We start from the raw sequence: 14,196 nt of genomic DNA on the forward strand, positions 1-14,196 counted from the left end.
TACCTGAAGCTGGCCAGACAGTACCAGGAGGATTCCTGAGGACTGTCATGAAAATAAGTCAGGGCTGGGGTGCTGACTGCTCTTCTCAGCATGTGCTGCATGTGAAGGTGTCTGCAGCGAGCAGGGAGCACCAGGCTTTGGTGATCTCCCTCTGCAGTACTTTCTAAAGATTTATCAGGCAGCTGAATGCAAGGTAGTGCATCTATAAAGGTTTTTTCACTCAATAATTGGAATGGACTGAGCTGTGCTTGGCCTTTAGGTTAAAGGAAATATAAATGTGACTGAGATCTCTTTACTTAAGGTCTTGGCTCAATGCAGGACAGTGGAAGGTCTGGAGTTTCAGGTTTGTTAATGCTTATTTATTTAACGTGAAAGAATGTACATTGGACAAAGGTCCAGGAGGTCAGAATAAACGTCTTCAGAGACTCTTAGGGCATCCTCCTGCAGGCAGTAGCCTCAGGAACTTTTCTGTTTCTCAGAGAAAGGCTATACAAATTTAAGCTTTGCTTTTCCAGATTATCTTTAAGCTTACCATTTTATTCCTAGTGGCAGGTAGTAAGTGATTTTTTTATTTTATTTTATTTTTTTTCCTGAAAAATGGTAGGAATACTCTTTGTACCATACTTGAAGTTAGCATTGACCCTCCTTATTAAGAGTGGCTGCACCCTTAGGAAGTAATCTAAGATCTCCATTTGGTTAAAGCTCTTTGATAAACAGGAGAGGAGCAGTTGGAGCAGGGGACACTGGATTCTGAGTAGCAATGCATCCATTTTACTGTGCACCCAGTGTGAAGATAAATTCATTGTAGCCTACCCTGCCATTATAGCAGCATCCCAAAAGTAAGCAGGAGAAACACTATCATCTCTTGCATCCTTTCATTCTTTGGCTCCCTGCTCCCTTGGTTCTGTCCTTTTGTATCAGCTGCCGGTCAGGACGTTCCCAGCAGGAAACTTGGCAGCGTTACGGGTGTATCCTGATGAACCTGGTTTTTACCTGGGTTACGGATCCCTAGGGCACTGTAGCCTCCTCTCTTCTGCTGCACCCCTGGAACCACATCACGTTCCTCCTTTTGCAATTGTGTATGGGGATCCAACAACTCCAGGACTTTAGGCTCTAAAAGGCAAGTAGCGAGCAGTAGCAGCAGGTATTTTGGTGTTACAGGAGCACCAAACCAGCAGAACAAACCAGTTGGTACTGAGGACTCCATGTCTAGACTGTTGACACTTGGGAGTTTCTAACCTGAGACTAGCACTAGCTAGTCTATCAACTGAGCTCTGAAGCTGTGCCACAGTACAAACCTAAGCACAGTAAGTCAGGAATCCACTTTCCAAAGCACAGTCTTGACACAGGCTAGGACACAGATGTGGATTAGTATCTTAAGAGCAGACAATCAAACTAGCCAGTGCTGAAAAGCGAGCATTGCATATTTGACCATCGCAGCGACATGCTCTGAAGCAGAGCTGGTTCTGCTTTGATGGCTCCATCAGTGTGTCCAAAGCTTCAGTTTCCAATTTTTGTGATCGTCTCTATCCGGCTGCGGGAGAAGGAGCCTTTTGAATGAGACATAGGGCTGTACTTCAAGCAGCAAACCTAGAAATAACAGTTCTGCACTGTGCCTTGTTTGTCTCCCTGAAGAACGAACTCTGCAGCACACCCAGAACCATCACACCTCCATCCTAGTAAAAGAAACATCCTGTTAGCGGTGCAGGTGAGGCATCCCTGAGCTCAGGCCACTCTCTGCTCCTTTTCGCACCTTAGGAAAAAAACTGAGAATTCCTTGCTGATCAGGAACAAAGGAGGTACATGAAAGAACTGCAATTTCATAAACTGTGGAGTGGGAGTTGGAGCTATTATAGAACATCCCGTTCCAAAAGGAAACAAATGACAGCCTGACGCTGCTAGGTAGTAGTGACGTACGCAGCTGCAGCGTGAGTCAGTCTGTGTGAGATTCGGATACGGACTGAGAGGGAAAACATTTGTGGCAGCGGGACCGATCACATGCTCATAGATGGAATTACCTCAGCTCATTTTTCACGCGGGTGTTAATGTATTTGCTGCACTTCTTGAGCAAAAGGCAAATAGCAGCACAGAGGAAAAAGTCACGTGGAGGAGCCACTCTATCTGTCTCTTCTTGCAGCCTCCTGCTTCCCACCCCACACTCCTGCACAGACGGTGATAATGTGTCACGAGCCTTTTGGTATATCACTGTTTCGTTCAGTAAAATGGAATGTGCTGTTACTGTTGTCATTATTTGTGTCATTTGGAATCCCAAAGCATGTCCCATTCCAAAGGCACAGGTCCATGAATTAGACAATTAAGTGAATTATTAGGAAAATATTTTGTTTATCACTCAAGTGTTATCTTGCTTTTAATAGTTTACAGCTCAGTTGAATGCTTGTATTCATTTAAAAATGAAAACTGAAGCCTAAGGATCCTTTTAAGGCTCTAAAGGAGTCTGTAGAGCTAATTCTCTGATACGTGGGGGATGTGTAACGATGTATAACAATGTATAAATTGTGAAATGAATTGGCTGTTTACTGGAAAGTTATGGTGATCTTGTGGATAATGTCAGTCCAAGATAAACTCTGGCCATGGTTTGAGGACAAGGAAGCCTTAGTAGAAATGCTACCTTGAGGTATTCCCATCCCAGACTTTTTTCCCACCATTAGCTCCAGCGGAGCCCTCTCCCAGTTGTGCCCAAATAACTCCTCATGTGACTCTGCAGCAAGCTGCATTGGGAACTGATGGGGTTAAAAACTGAACAAAATGCCCTGTAAAATAGGAAGGAGTATGTTTTCTTCCTTTTTTTTGTGTGTGTGTGTTTTGTTTTTTGTTTTTGCAACTTATTTCAACTACATCAGTTCCCCAATCGGCATGACCCCCAGGAGCAAATGCTCTGGCCCAGCTGAAAGGCCCAAGTGTTGTGTGGCAGAAGGGAAACGCTGGCAGGGGCTGATGATGGGAACTCTGACAGCCTTGTGACCAAAATCTGCAAATCAGTAAACTGTAGCTGGTAAAGCATTGCTTCATTCAGCCGCAAAACAGGACAGCTGCTGTGCCTCCAGAAGGGAAAAAAAAAAAAAAAAAAAAAGGGATGTTGTCTGGCTACAGAGTGTCTTTGCCAGGGCTGGAGGACAAAGTGGGTGAAGGATTTGGGTGCAGGGCACTGCAGTCTCATGGATGAAAAAGGCCTCAGAAAGCAATAGCAGCCATCAGGGGTTTCCAAACTCTTATGCTGGAATTTCATAAATGTGTTTGACCCTTCTCGTGGAGGTTCAGTCAAACCTTAAAGCAGAACTGTGGGTTGGAGTTGTAGTCTGACCCTCAAGGTTCAGAGCAAAAGCAGAACTCTCCTCGCATCAGAACAGAGAAGTTTGGTTTGTGCCTCTCTCTGTAATTGCCTTGCTGACGTTTTAAAGCAATGGTAGACTGGGGAAGTGCACTCAGCACCCATCCCCCACGGAACGTGGAGAGGGCTTTGCTGGTGTAGTTTAAACCAAGTCCATAGGTGAGAAAACCACTCTGGGACAGTTCTAATCTCTAGCAATGCTAGCAGAAGAAAACGCGTAGAAAAATTACATTTTGCTTATAGTAAAGCCTTGGCAAACCAGGCTGGCTGCTCCTGCAGGGAGGGGGACTGGCTAGCAGCACATGGAGTGCCTATCTCCCCAAAACGGCAAGCCCAGAGCTGGAGCAGTCTCCCCAAGTCATCGTTATCAGCTGTATTCTCCCGTCTCCCCTCCTCTGCCTTGGCACGGGCACACTCTCCTCTTATCATGGAGGTGGCAACATTTTGTTTGCACAGCTGAGCACTCTTGAGCTGACTGTGCATCCACCAAGGTCATAAAGTCATTCAATCCTTTGACTGAAATACCTGTAGCAGCCTCTGGTAAGAGCTCCAGGACTGCACTGCTGCTCGGGTGGCTTGCAACACCGGGGGTTACTCCCCCATGGTACTACAAAGCGGCTTTCCTGGAAAAGGGAATGGTTTGCCAGTGTTGCAGAATGGTAATTTCATGCCCATAAAGAGCTCTTCTTGTACTCTTAAAGCAGTTTTGAAAACCAGCCGCACCATCTCTGTCCCAGCCTCAGATGCAGTGCCAACACTGCCAAATAAAGAGGTGTTTGCAGCATATGCCAGCATCCCAGGGTGGCTGGCGCAGGTAGCAACAGCCGGCAAGGCTTTAGCATGCGGCACCGCTCTGGGAATGCCAGGAGAGGGGCTGCCTGCTGGCAGGTGTGAAAAACAGGGCTGCTGTGGCTGCATCTCCTCCAACTTGCCAAATGGCATCCCCCACAGTGGATTGCTTGCTGTAGCTGTTGGCCTGTGCTGAGCCACGCTCTCGGCTCCTCGATGAACAGTCCTGGCCGTTCTACTCGGCACAAAGCTCCAAACAAATGCCAAGAGGCAGGCGGTGCGCTGGGCTCTGCCGAGGGCTGCAGAGGGGCTGATGTCAGAGGCCCGCAGCCCCGCGGGCATGACTCACGCAGGGGAACAGAGGGCTCTTCATGGGCCACGGGAAAACACGAGCCACGTGGGAGGGGGCCGAGAGGGAATGAGACAAAGGTGCCGGAATGACCCTGGGAGCTTGCGTGGGGACCCACACCTCAGCCCCCAGCACCAAAGGTTGGAAGGAGGTCATCTCCTATTTGGATTTCTTCCCTTGGCTTGTTTTGAACAATTCCACCCTTGTTTTAAGAAAGGATCAGGGTGGGGGAAAATGGGTTTATTTTAGAGGAATTCCCTGTGACTTCAGCTGCCTGAATTAGTCAGGAGGAGGGGAGATAGAGCAGAGGACAATACATGGCCAGAAATGGCACACAGGCAGGGAGCTCAGGCTCCCCAGACAGCGCAAACAGCCGTGGCTGAGGCCATCTCATCATCAAGGTGCCTTTGTAGGGGTGCCTCGCTGCCCCTAATCCACGCGTGGCTGTTCTGTGTCAGCAAGCAGTGTTGCAGGACTGATGGACACAAGGGGTACCAGGGCAACGTTTTTAGCAAGGCCAAGGTGAAGCAAATTTATGTCAATGAGCACAGGTACAGTCAAACCTGCTGTCACCAGAGAAGGGAGGCATCTCCCAGAGCCTGCCTGAGTTGTTAAGATGGAGGGGAAGGGAAGGGAGGATGCTCGGGGTCTGTGTGCAGGCTCACGCCACTGCTTCTCTGTCTGTAAAGACAAATTCCTAAAAGTGATGGCAGTTGTGATCATCCTGACATGAACAGGGATTTCTGAGCATTTCCAAAAGTCTTTGAGATTGCCTAAGGAAAAGCATCAAGTACTGATGATGATAGTGTATTATATCTAATTATATGAACTCTGGGATCAACTATTTCCCCTTTCTTCCATCATTCTGATATAATTGGAAGCGGGAAGACATTCACAAAAGAAATATTGTTTCTGTGAGCCACCCAATGCAACCCATTTTTGCAGATTTTTGCTGAAGGTTCAGAAAGAGCAAATTGAAATAATCCTACAGACTTTGGCTTGCTTACATAAAGTCTAAATTGGCCACTGCATCTGATTTTTCTAAATGGTTCTTTTATGTCTGCAGGGAGCCAAGCAAAACCTCCAGACTTAAATATCATTGAACTTGTAAGACTTTTTGGAAATCCAGATTCAGTGGTGGATCAGCTTCGGAGCCTGAAGTTAAGATTTGTTATTGTGAGTGCATATGCTGGGAATCGGGATGAATAGCAAACATGCAAATTCAGTATTTAATTAGGAGTCACATGGAACCAAAACAGACAGCTAGTTCCATTAACAGAGAGGCAGACAGAAGCACTGAGTCTGCTTTCCTATAGACGTGAGGTCACACTTGACTAAGTTGATATGGTTGTCAGGATTTTATGAAAATACTCACAAACTGCAAAGTTTCATGAATTTTCTCATGACCGGAGTGTCACACCGTGTTTACTATTTGCTATTCACTACTATCACTTTTCACTGATAGAGTCAGGAAAACAATGTCAGGTGACTGGCACGATCGATCAACATATCTAATGAATAGCCAGGACTGAACAGCTGGAGCAAAGGGATGGTGAATGCCTTCGGGTTAGAAAGTGATGGGCCATGACTTTTTTGTGGGTAACAAAGTTTGAAAAATATCAGCTTTAGTTTTCAAAGATTTGCTAAATAAGGTAGGGACGTGTGCTAAATTTGCAATTAATATTATTTTAAAGAATAGATCAAACAGCTCAAGCAGATTTCCTCTAACTGACAAGTTCCATTAAACAAGAAAGCTCATTCTTAGTAGGAGATTTTAATATAACACTGAGAACAGAGAACAAAACAATGAATGGAAACATATCAGCAGTCAATTTCCTGAGTATTCAAGCCTGCATTATACTTTGTTCTTTGCTACAGCCATGGGTCTGTAATTATCAAGCGTATTCATGGGACTTTTTCCTATTGACACTCAGCATGAGTGTGGCTGGAAAGAGATTAAGCTTTTGTGGCAGCCATTTGAATCTGTCTAACTAAAAACAACCTGCAAGGCTGTGGGTAACTGTATGTCTCGGGAGATTTGCGATGGTCTGCAGAACCTATGGGTCACAGGTTCAGACGTGTGTTGGTAGCGTGCAGGACTCGTAGCTCTGTAACGTCGGCTTGGCAGCTGCTTGCTGGTAGAGCTAGCACAGTCATGAAGTGATGACTGATGATGGGGTAGATGCTTGAAGTTGTTGCTCTGTTGTATAACTAAGATATGTTTGCTGGACCACAAACGGGGATTGCTGGATAAACTGTCACCCAAGACCTTTGTTCCTCCAGGGCTTCATCTAGCCTTTCCCATAGACACTATAGGTGCTTCCCAACTGATACTTCAAGCTGACTCCTAGGTCACTACAGGCCAGGTTATCCCCGACCCATGCTACCAGTGGAGCCTCATTTTGCTATCAACCGTTGTCTTCATGCTTCTCATGAGCCCCATGCCTGGGAATCCACCACAGAGAGGGAAGTGACCTTTCTAGGAACTGGTCTCTGGACAGCTTTCTGTGCAGGCTTGCCTCTCTTTGTAGGCAATATGGAGAGGACATGGTGAGGAGCAGGGCCCGGGGGCTGCTGGTGATGGCTGTGAGGAAGGTGGGCACATGGCAGGTGGACTGCAGGGAGGTGAGTGAGGCAGATGTGGTTGGGGACAGAGCTGTGGGAGAGGAAGCTGGGAGCACCTCCAGCCTAAGGGTATCCAGAAAGTTCTTGTTAACACTCATGTAAACAAAGCTTTGATTTCATTTGCAGTAACCTGGGGTTTCCTTTCTGTAGCTGGACAAAGCTGTGCCCTTGTGCAGACCTACTGTCCAGGCAGGCGGCATTTCTCCCAGGGAGCACCACATCTCTTTGCCATTTGGTGCAAGCATAGATGGAAATTCAGCTCCTCAGCTTGCAGCCCCACTTCATTCCTCAGACTTGAGCATATACCATGTCTTTTTATACAGTTCTCTGTTTCTGTGTAAACAACTACTTTAGCCAAAGATGGAAAACCAAAATCCTGTTTACTTAGCCTCCTTCACAGTCCTGTAGAGCAGGAGTGTTAGTGTTGATGTTCTGGCTCAACTCCAACTCAGGTAATTACTGTGCATTCTGCCCTACTTACACACCCCCCATAGTTTGAATTAGAGCAATTGTTTTCATTTTTCTTTCCTGCCCTGTCAAGTATTAATACAGTTACTGTTAAGCGAGGGACCACACGACCAGCTTAGGTGTTGTGTTTCCATGGTAAAGGCAGACATCCTCATACCTGGACCAAATCCTCATTGGCACAAACTGATGTAGTTCCATAATGGAGCCGCGTTGATTTGCGCCACGTGAAGATATGGCCTTCCTATGCAGACAGCCATGCTCTTCTCTCTAATTAAGGGCTCTGTATGAATGCTTATGATCTACTTATTTTTCTACTCCCTCTTCAGCTAGCTTTGCAAATAACCTCTGAGGTTCAAGTAGTCACTTACACTTATGGTTGCAGTGGTGGTATATAGAGAATATAGCATGCAACTTCTTAACATGCTTTTCCCCAGCTGTTCAAAAACAGCTCTATGGGGATATCTGAGCTCTTTCTCTCTTGGCTGTAATCAGGTAGATAGAGTTCGTAATGCGTGATGTTCTGTTACAAATTGCTGGAAAATGTGTTCTTTGGAAACAAATCTCTCTGAGTTTGTCAGGAGAATTAAGAACATGGAAGGATGCCTGAAAGCTACAGTGACAGAAGATTATATGCTTGCAGCTTAAGCCACCTGGCATATTGAGCATTAATGTTCACAGCTGAGGCCCGCAGCAGTTACTATGCTGTTTATCTGATCAAGAGCCTTCCTTTCATCTGGTAAAGAACTTGGCTTGAAATGGCATGTGTTTGGGCTGGTGGGCTGTGTGACACAGTGGGGTGAGGTCTGCTGTCTCATTCTTCAATCTGTCATGTAGCCCATTAAATGGTTACCACCATCATGTACACATGCTGAATGGATTGATGTTTGGATGCATGGAGACTCGAGCAGATCATGGCTCAGGTTGCTCAGCTGCTCAAGGCCATGGTAGTGACCTCCCACTAGAATACAGCCCAGGTGCAGAATACTAGTAGGCTGTCTGTGACTTTCTACATGAAATAAGCAGGCATTACCTTTCCCAGCATGCCTGTTGGACAGTTTTTGGAAATGCACAGAATGCATTCGTGGCTCAGTTCTCAGCAGCAAAAGAATTTGGGAGCAGATTCTCTGCAAGCGTCTGGTTGATTCACATAGGAGGCAGTCGAGTCACCTACCCATATGTGTTTGGCACCATATAAGATATTGTGATACACTACAGTGCCTTCACGTGTCCTACATGAGCTCCATTTGTCCCTAAAAGAGGATATGGGTCATCTGTAGGTCCTATGTTTTACCTGCCAGCCCCATGCAGGTGCCTTAGGTGATCACAATCTTTTAAAATAGCTTTAGATGCCTGTATTGAGACATCTCAGGTCCACCCACTGGTGAAGTGATTCAGCTGACCAGATACTGATAAAATTTGTCTTTAATATCAGATGTTGGGAAATTAAAAGATCCTTTGTAAAATTAGTAGCATTTTAATTGCAGGTTAAAGCTAAGGCTGTACCCTCAGCACTGGTGGGAGATGGGCTTGCACCTTCACTCAGCAGCTGAGTGATCTCCTGGTTTGAGGAAACCTGGGAGTGGGATGAATGGATACCTGTGACTGACAGGTGTGTGTCAGCACCTCTCCTAGGCAGCATCGTGCTTGAGACAGCACTGAGGTAGGTCTGTATTGAAGTGCTGGGTTTAGATTGTAGAAACCCCTGCCTTGGTACAAGCTGCAGTAACCCTGAAGCCATTCCTGCTAGCCGTCTTGTGTTAAGATGGCCAGACATCTGGTCCAGCATGACACAGTGGGCATATAAAGGTGATACAAAAGGTCCTATATACTTCCTGGTCCCACAGCAACTGCAGATCAGCTAAGCTGAAGGATCAGATACCAACCTGCATCTCATTTTATCTGAACTCTAAATTCTCATTATTTCAGGTAAACCATCCTGGCTTTGCCTCTTCTCTCACACTGCTGTTTTTTCTTAATGATGTATTTTTATCCATATAGGGAAATATTTTGTCTTCAACAGCTTACCCAGGCTTCTGAATTTCTAAACCAACAGTGGCACTGTAGGTTTGAAAACACAGTCAGTGTGACCCCAGAGCTGACCACCACTCTCTCTTCCTTATGCAGTAGCTGTTTGCAGAGTCAGTGCAATTCTTTATATACAGGGTTTTTTTCACCCCCTTCACACAAAACAAAAGGGTTTGGTTGTTTTCCCAAAGCAAACAGTCTGTGTCAGCTGTCTCGCACTAACAAAAAAAATAACCCAACCAAAACAGCATGAGCTTTTCTATCCACGTCCATGAGTGGCAGGTCACAGGTTCCCCGCAGAAGTGACAGGGAAGGTAAACAGCTTAGAGCACGCCGTGTTTGCCATGCCATTCCACTGCACAGCAAAACCTGTCCCCAGCCTTTCTCCCTCTTCTGCAGCAAGTCACATACTGCTTTGTAAATAGCAGTTAATAAAAAGAAGCCAAATAATCATCCTTTGCTAGACTGTTATTACAGCCTGCCCAAGACTTTTCCCTTGCACGAAAGGCCAGTAGGAACCCAGCCACTGTGAGCTAAATCTGGAAAGGTTTTAACTCTTGAGCTCAATATAAAAATAAATCAAAGGAATACACCTTTTGTATCATGCTCTTCCAGCAAAAGAAAGTTTTAAGAAGACAAAGGCACAAACCACCGGAAGGTTTTATTTGTATTAGTCTGTATGAAGCCAGTAATTATCCTATCAATTGTTTGTGTAGCCACTGTTTACACAAGTGAAAGATGGCACATAAGAACACGTACCAGCGGTCTGTGTTCTCTGCTGGGGCCCTGCAGTGCTAAAAGCAGGAGCAGGGAGACTGGCCATGGTCTGGGTGTCCCCTTGGTGGCCCATGCTGGGGTTAGAAGGGATGAGATTAGCCACCTGCGATTCAGAAGGGCTTTGGGGATGTGCTGCATTTAGATGGCTGCCTCTCTGGGATCAGGCCGGCATCATCATTTCTCCCTAGCCATGTCCGGAGGAGGGCTGTGGTTTGCTGCCTTATGCCTGGAGGGAGGTCTTCAGGATGCAGTTTTGGTGCGATAAGGGCAGGAGAGCCCATCGCTCTCTGACACCCTCATCTAATGTTTGCAAAGGGTGTAATTGCGATATCCCGCCCAGCTTTTGCACAGGCTTTAGAGGCGAACAAGCAGATGGAAATCAGGTTTAAACTACCCTCACCTCCTTGAAATCACTCCTCAGAGAATTATTTACCAGATAGCATGAGCCCGGGTAACGTACTCCGGACCATAACGAATCATAAGATTGCTGACAGAGACCTGACCTCAGCTATGCACAGAGGGAAAAAGGAGGGTCTTGAAATCCATTTGCTATCTAACCACTTGCCAAGGTAGAGGTTTTAACAGAATGGATGATACTGTCCCTTCTTAACTCAAATCCTGCCGGCCACATTTCACACCATCTGGAGTTTGTGCAGAGCCCGCTTCGGGAAGCCGGCCAATAAAGAATTACAATAATCTAATCTTGCCATGATAAAAGTGTGAATAGCCACTTCAGAGTCAGACTGGAAAACTACGGCAACCTGTCAGTGTGCCCTAGATGGTGGCCAAGAGGGCATCTGATGACTGAAAAGCGCATCTCGGGAGATAAACAGGAGTTGGCTCATACCGGACACCAAGCTGGATTTCCATCAACTGAAACCAAAGCGCAGAAGGAGAATGTAACTGCTGGTCTTGGAAGAGATGACACCCTCCATCCACACTGATCCCCATGGACTCCAAGGCACTCAACTTTTTGGGAGGGCTGGGCCTGTGTTTTTACAGCAGTTGCTCCAGAGCCACTATCTTTTAAGCCTCTGTAGCAGTCTCTGCTGGAAACCCTCGGTTTCACACTTTGAATTGTTTCTCAAATGGGATGGGAGTTTATCTGGGCTTTGGTTTTTAGTGTTGCAGAGTTCCTAGTGCAGAATTTTTTTTCTTCCACCCTGAAAAAGGATTGCCACATAACTTTTTCCATGTTGTTTGAGTGTGGCAAGATGAATTATTTCACTGTAATGGCCACTAAAAATTTTAAATGGCAGCTTTTGGGACTCACTGGTGCCTGGGACACAAGACATTTACTTTAGCAAAGTTCATGGCTTGACATAAATTTGCCTCTTAGCATCTCCTTAGAAAGAATCCCAGGACTCACCAACGTGAGCAGGCATTTTGCCACCTCTTTGTTCTTCTCGCACCACGCTTTATCTTTGCTTAGCCTGATGCATCGTAGATGCTTTCTATTTCCATCATGCCTCCTCTTTTAGTCTGGCTGCTACAGGGAGCGAAGGATAACTACAGAAATGTGTGTCAAACTGTCTGAATAAAAACCCTGAACTTTATGGTCCTTACAGAACAATTCTGCTTCTTTTTTCAAGGGATGTTTCCCAAAATAGGTACAATTTGAGGCAAAACAGAATGACCCTCACTGACAGATGCCTTTATGCTGCTCTACAGCACTGAAGAATGATGTTTTATGGCCCTTTTGCATGCACTCACAGATAAAACAGTGGGAGTAACTTGCCCAAAAATCCCATAAGCAAAAGGTGGCCAAGCCTGGCTCCAATTCTAAGCAAGTGCCTCATTTTCTCTGTAATTCCCCAGCAGCCCGTAGCAGGCACTGTTGCTGGTTACATATTGTGAAAGTGTCCCAAAGCAGGGCTTGCTGTTCCTCTCTGTTTAAGTGAAGGGTTTTTCCCTGTTACTGGCATTGAACTGTGTGGTCGCCTCTGAGGCAGGTTGCCCTGTACAGGAGGAGAAGTGATGCAAGCTGTGGATTGATGCGGAAGGCTTGCTGTCACTCATTAAGTGTAGGAAAGCGACCATTGTTGGGGGTAAATCCCTCCATTTCAGCCCACCTAACCAGCAGCCTGGTTTCTGCTTTGTGCTTGGAGTTGGTGTTTTGGCTGCCTGGAAACTGCTGTGAGATGAGGTACAAGGACACTGATAGAATTAAGTCATGGACTTAAGTTATTTCAGAGTTGCTTTGCACCTCTCCTATTTTTATTTCTAGCCCCGTGGTCTATGAGAGCCACTTTTCAGGCAATAAGTTTACTATGGCAGGGACCTGACTTTTACAAACCTCATTGTTTGTTTCAAACCAGAACTAACTTCACTTTTTCTAGTTTGGGTCAGTGGAGTTACATCCCTAAATCATGGGGAATTAGGACAAGCATAGCCCCTGTAGCACGTTCTCTCTGCAGTACCTTGCACAAAGACAAGAGTTATAAAATAATTCAGGTGTAGTTTACGGAGTGGTTATCATCAAGCCATGCACTGATAGGCTGATGGTTTAAATCCATTGTAAAGTACGGACTTCAGAGGAAACAGCCTCAGCATCACTGGCTGGGGCTCTTAAAAAATGTCATTGCTCGATACCCAAAAGGCCAGTGGCAAACTCCTCGGCTCCTTTATACAAGAGCGTGCAGAGCGACCACCATCGTTTAAATCACCATCTTGGGTTGCTTAGTGCTTCAGAAAAGGGCAGTTTGCATGCATCGCCCACAGAAAGATGATGAGCCCTGATGTGCCATTCAAAACCATTGATCTGGCCTTTATGGATCCAGCTGTAGGCAAGGGCTGGGGTGAAACATGTCGTGGGAAGGCAGATAACACAAACATGAAAGCAGCACAAAACATGAGAGCCTATAAATAGCAGGAAATAAAGAACAATACTGTGATAAAATCCATAAGACAATAAAGACCAATGTGGCAGAGACTGTTTCCCCCCCACCCTTCTCCAGAGTTTCTCCTGTTTCCCAAAGCTGCAGAGATCATCTGACTGCTGTGTGGTCAAGCCCAGTCAGTTAAGCACCAACTCAAGTGCTTGGAGCCTTACACAAAGTATTTCAAAACCCTGTTCCTTTTTCTTTCTTGATGTCCTGCCATGGCTATTGTGGTATTTTAAACCATTCCCAACTCACCAGCTCGTCAGAGCAAGGGAAGAGGACAGGGGAAAAAAGCCCTATGGAGATTTAGAGTCATTAACAGCCTTTACAGGGTTTCAGACATTTTTGTGGTAATTCTTTGGAAAGGACACATCCATGATGAGCTGGGGTTTATTTTGCCACTGGCATAAGAAATGAGACTGTTTCCAAGAAAATGTTTGCTGTTTACCAAGAAAAGGGCAAATGTGACTAGAAAATGGCAATGGATGTGAACTAGGAACCTTGTTTAAATTTTGGGTAGTTACCAGCTCTTGACCTGGCCCATTTGAACTGGATCAAGAACCAAGCAAGTCTCTGGCAGCTCCTCCACAGAGTTAATCTATGGCTGTGCAGTGGGCACTGCAGGGCTCCCTCCCTTCTCTGGCAGCGGTAGCTGGAGTTGGTTAATTATCCTGAGAGATATCCATCACTGGTAAGCTGGGATCTCAAAGGAACATGTCCTGTCAGGAGGTAACCGCACTGTGGGCCTAAAATGTCATTAGAAGAGCTCACAAGTACATGCCTTGCTGGTGTGGAGTGTAAACTTCTCTGGGGACCAGATTTTCCTCAGTATTTCTGCAGGACCCCACCCCATGGTGCCCTAATTTCTGAAACAAATCTTCAGATGGGGTAACACTAACTTACGTGAAGGGAGCTAGGCTGATTTATGGTGG

The 14,196-nt window shown here is 45.9% G+C and overlaps 1 protein-coding gene across 20 annotated transcripts in view; it reads left to right on the forward strand.

The window, feature by feature from the left end:
- Nucleotides 1-14,196, forward strand: part of SLC6A6 (solute carrier family 6 member 6) — a 119,749-nt gene that overhangs the window by 26,609 nt on the left and 78,944 nt on the right. For 10 of the 20 annotated variants that reach the window (XM_086755473.1, XM_086755464.1, XM_086755467.1 and 7 more), the window contains one exon: nucleotides 5,558-5,663. The exons of the other annotated variants lie outside the window; for them this stretch is intronic. The gene's annotated coding sequence lies outside the window, so the exon portion shown is untranslated. The remainder of the gene's footprint in view (nucleotides 1-5,557; nucleotides 5,664-14,196) is intronic. 20 annotated transcript variants of the gene reach the window in all.

This window comes from Chlamydotis macqueenii, chromosome 10 (assembly GCF_036417535.1).
Source record: "Chlamydotis macqueenii isolate bChlMac1 chromosome 10, bChlMac1.mat, whole genome shotgun sequence".
NCBI lineage: Eukaryota > Metazoa > Chordata > Aves > Otidiformes > Otididae > Chlamydotis > Chlamydotis macqueenii.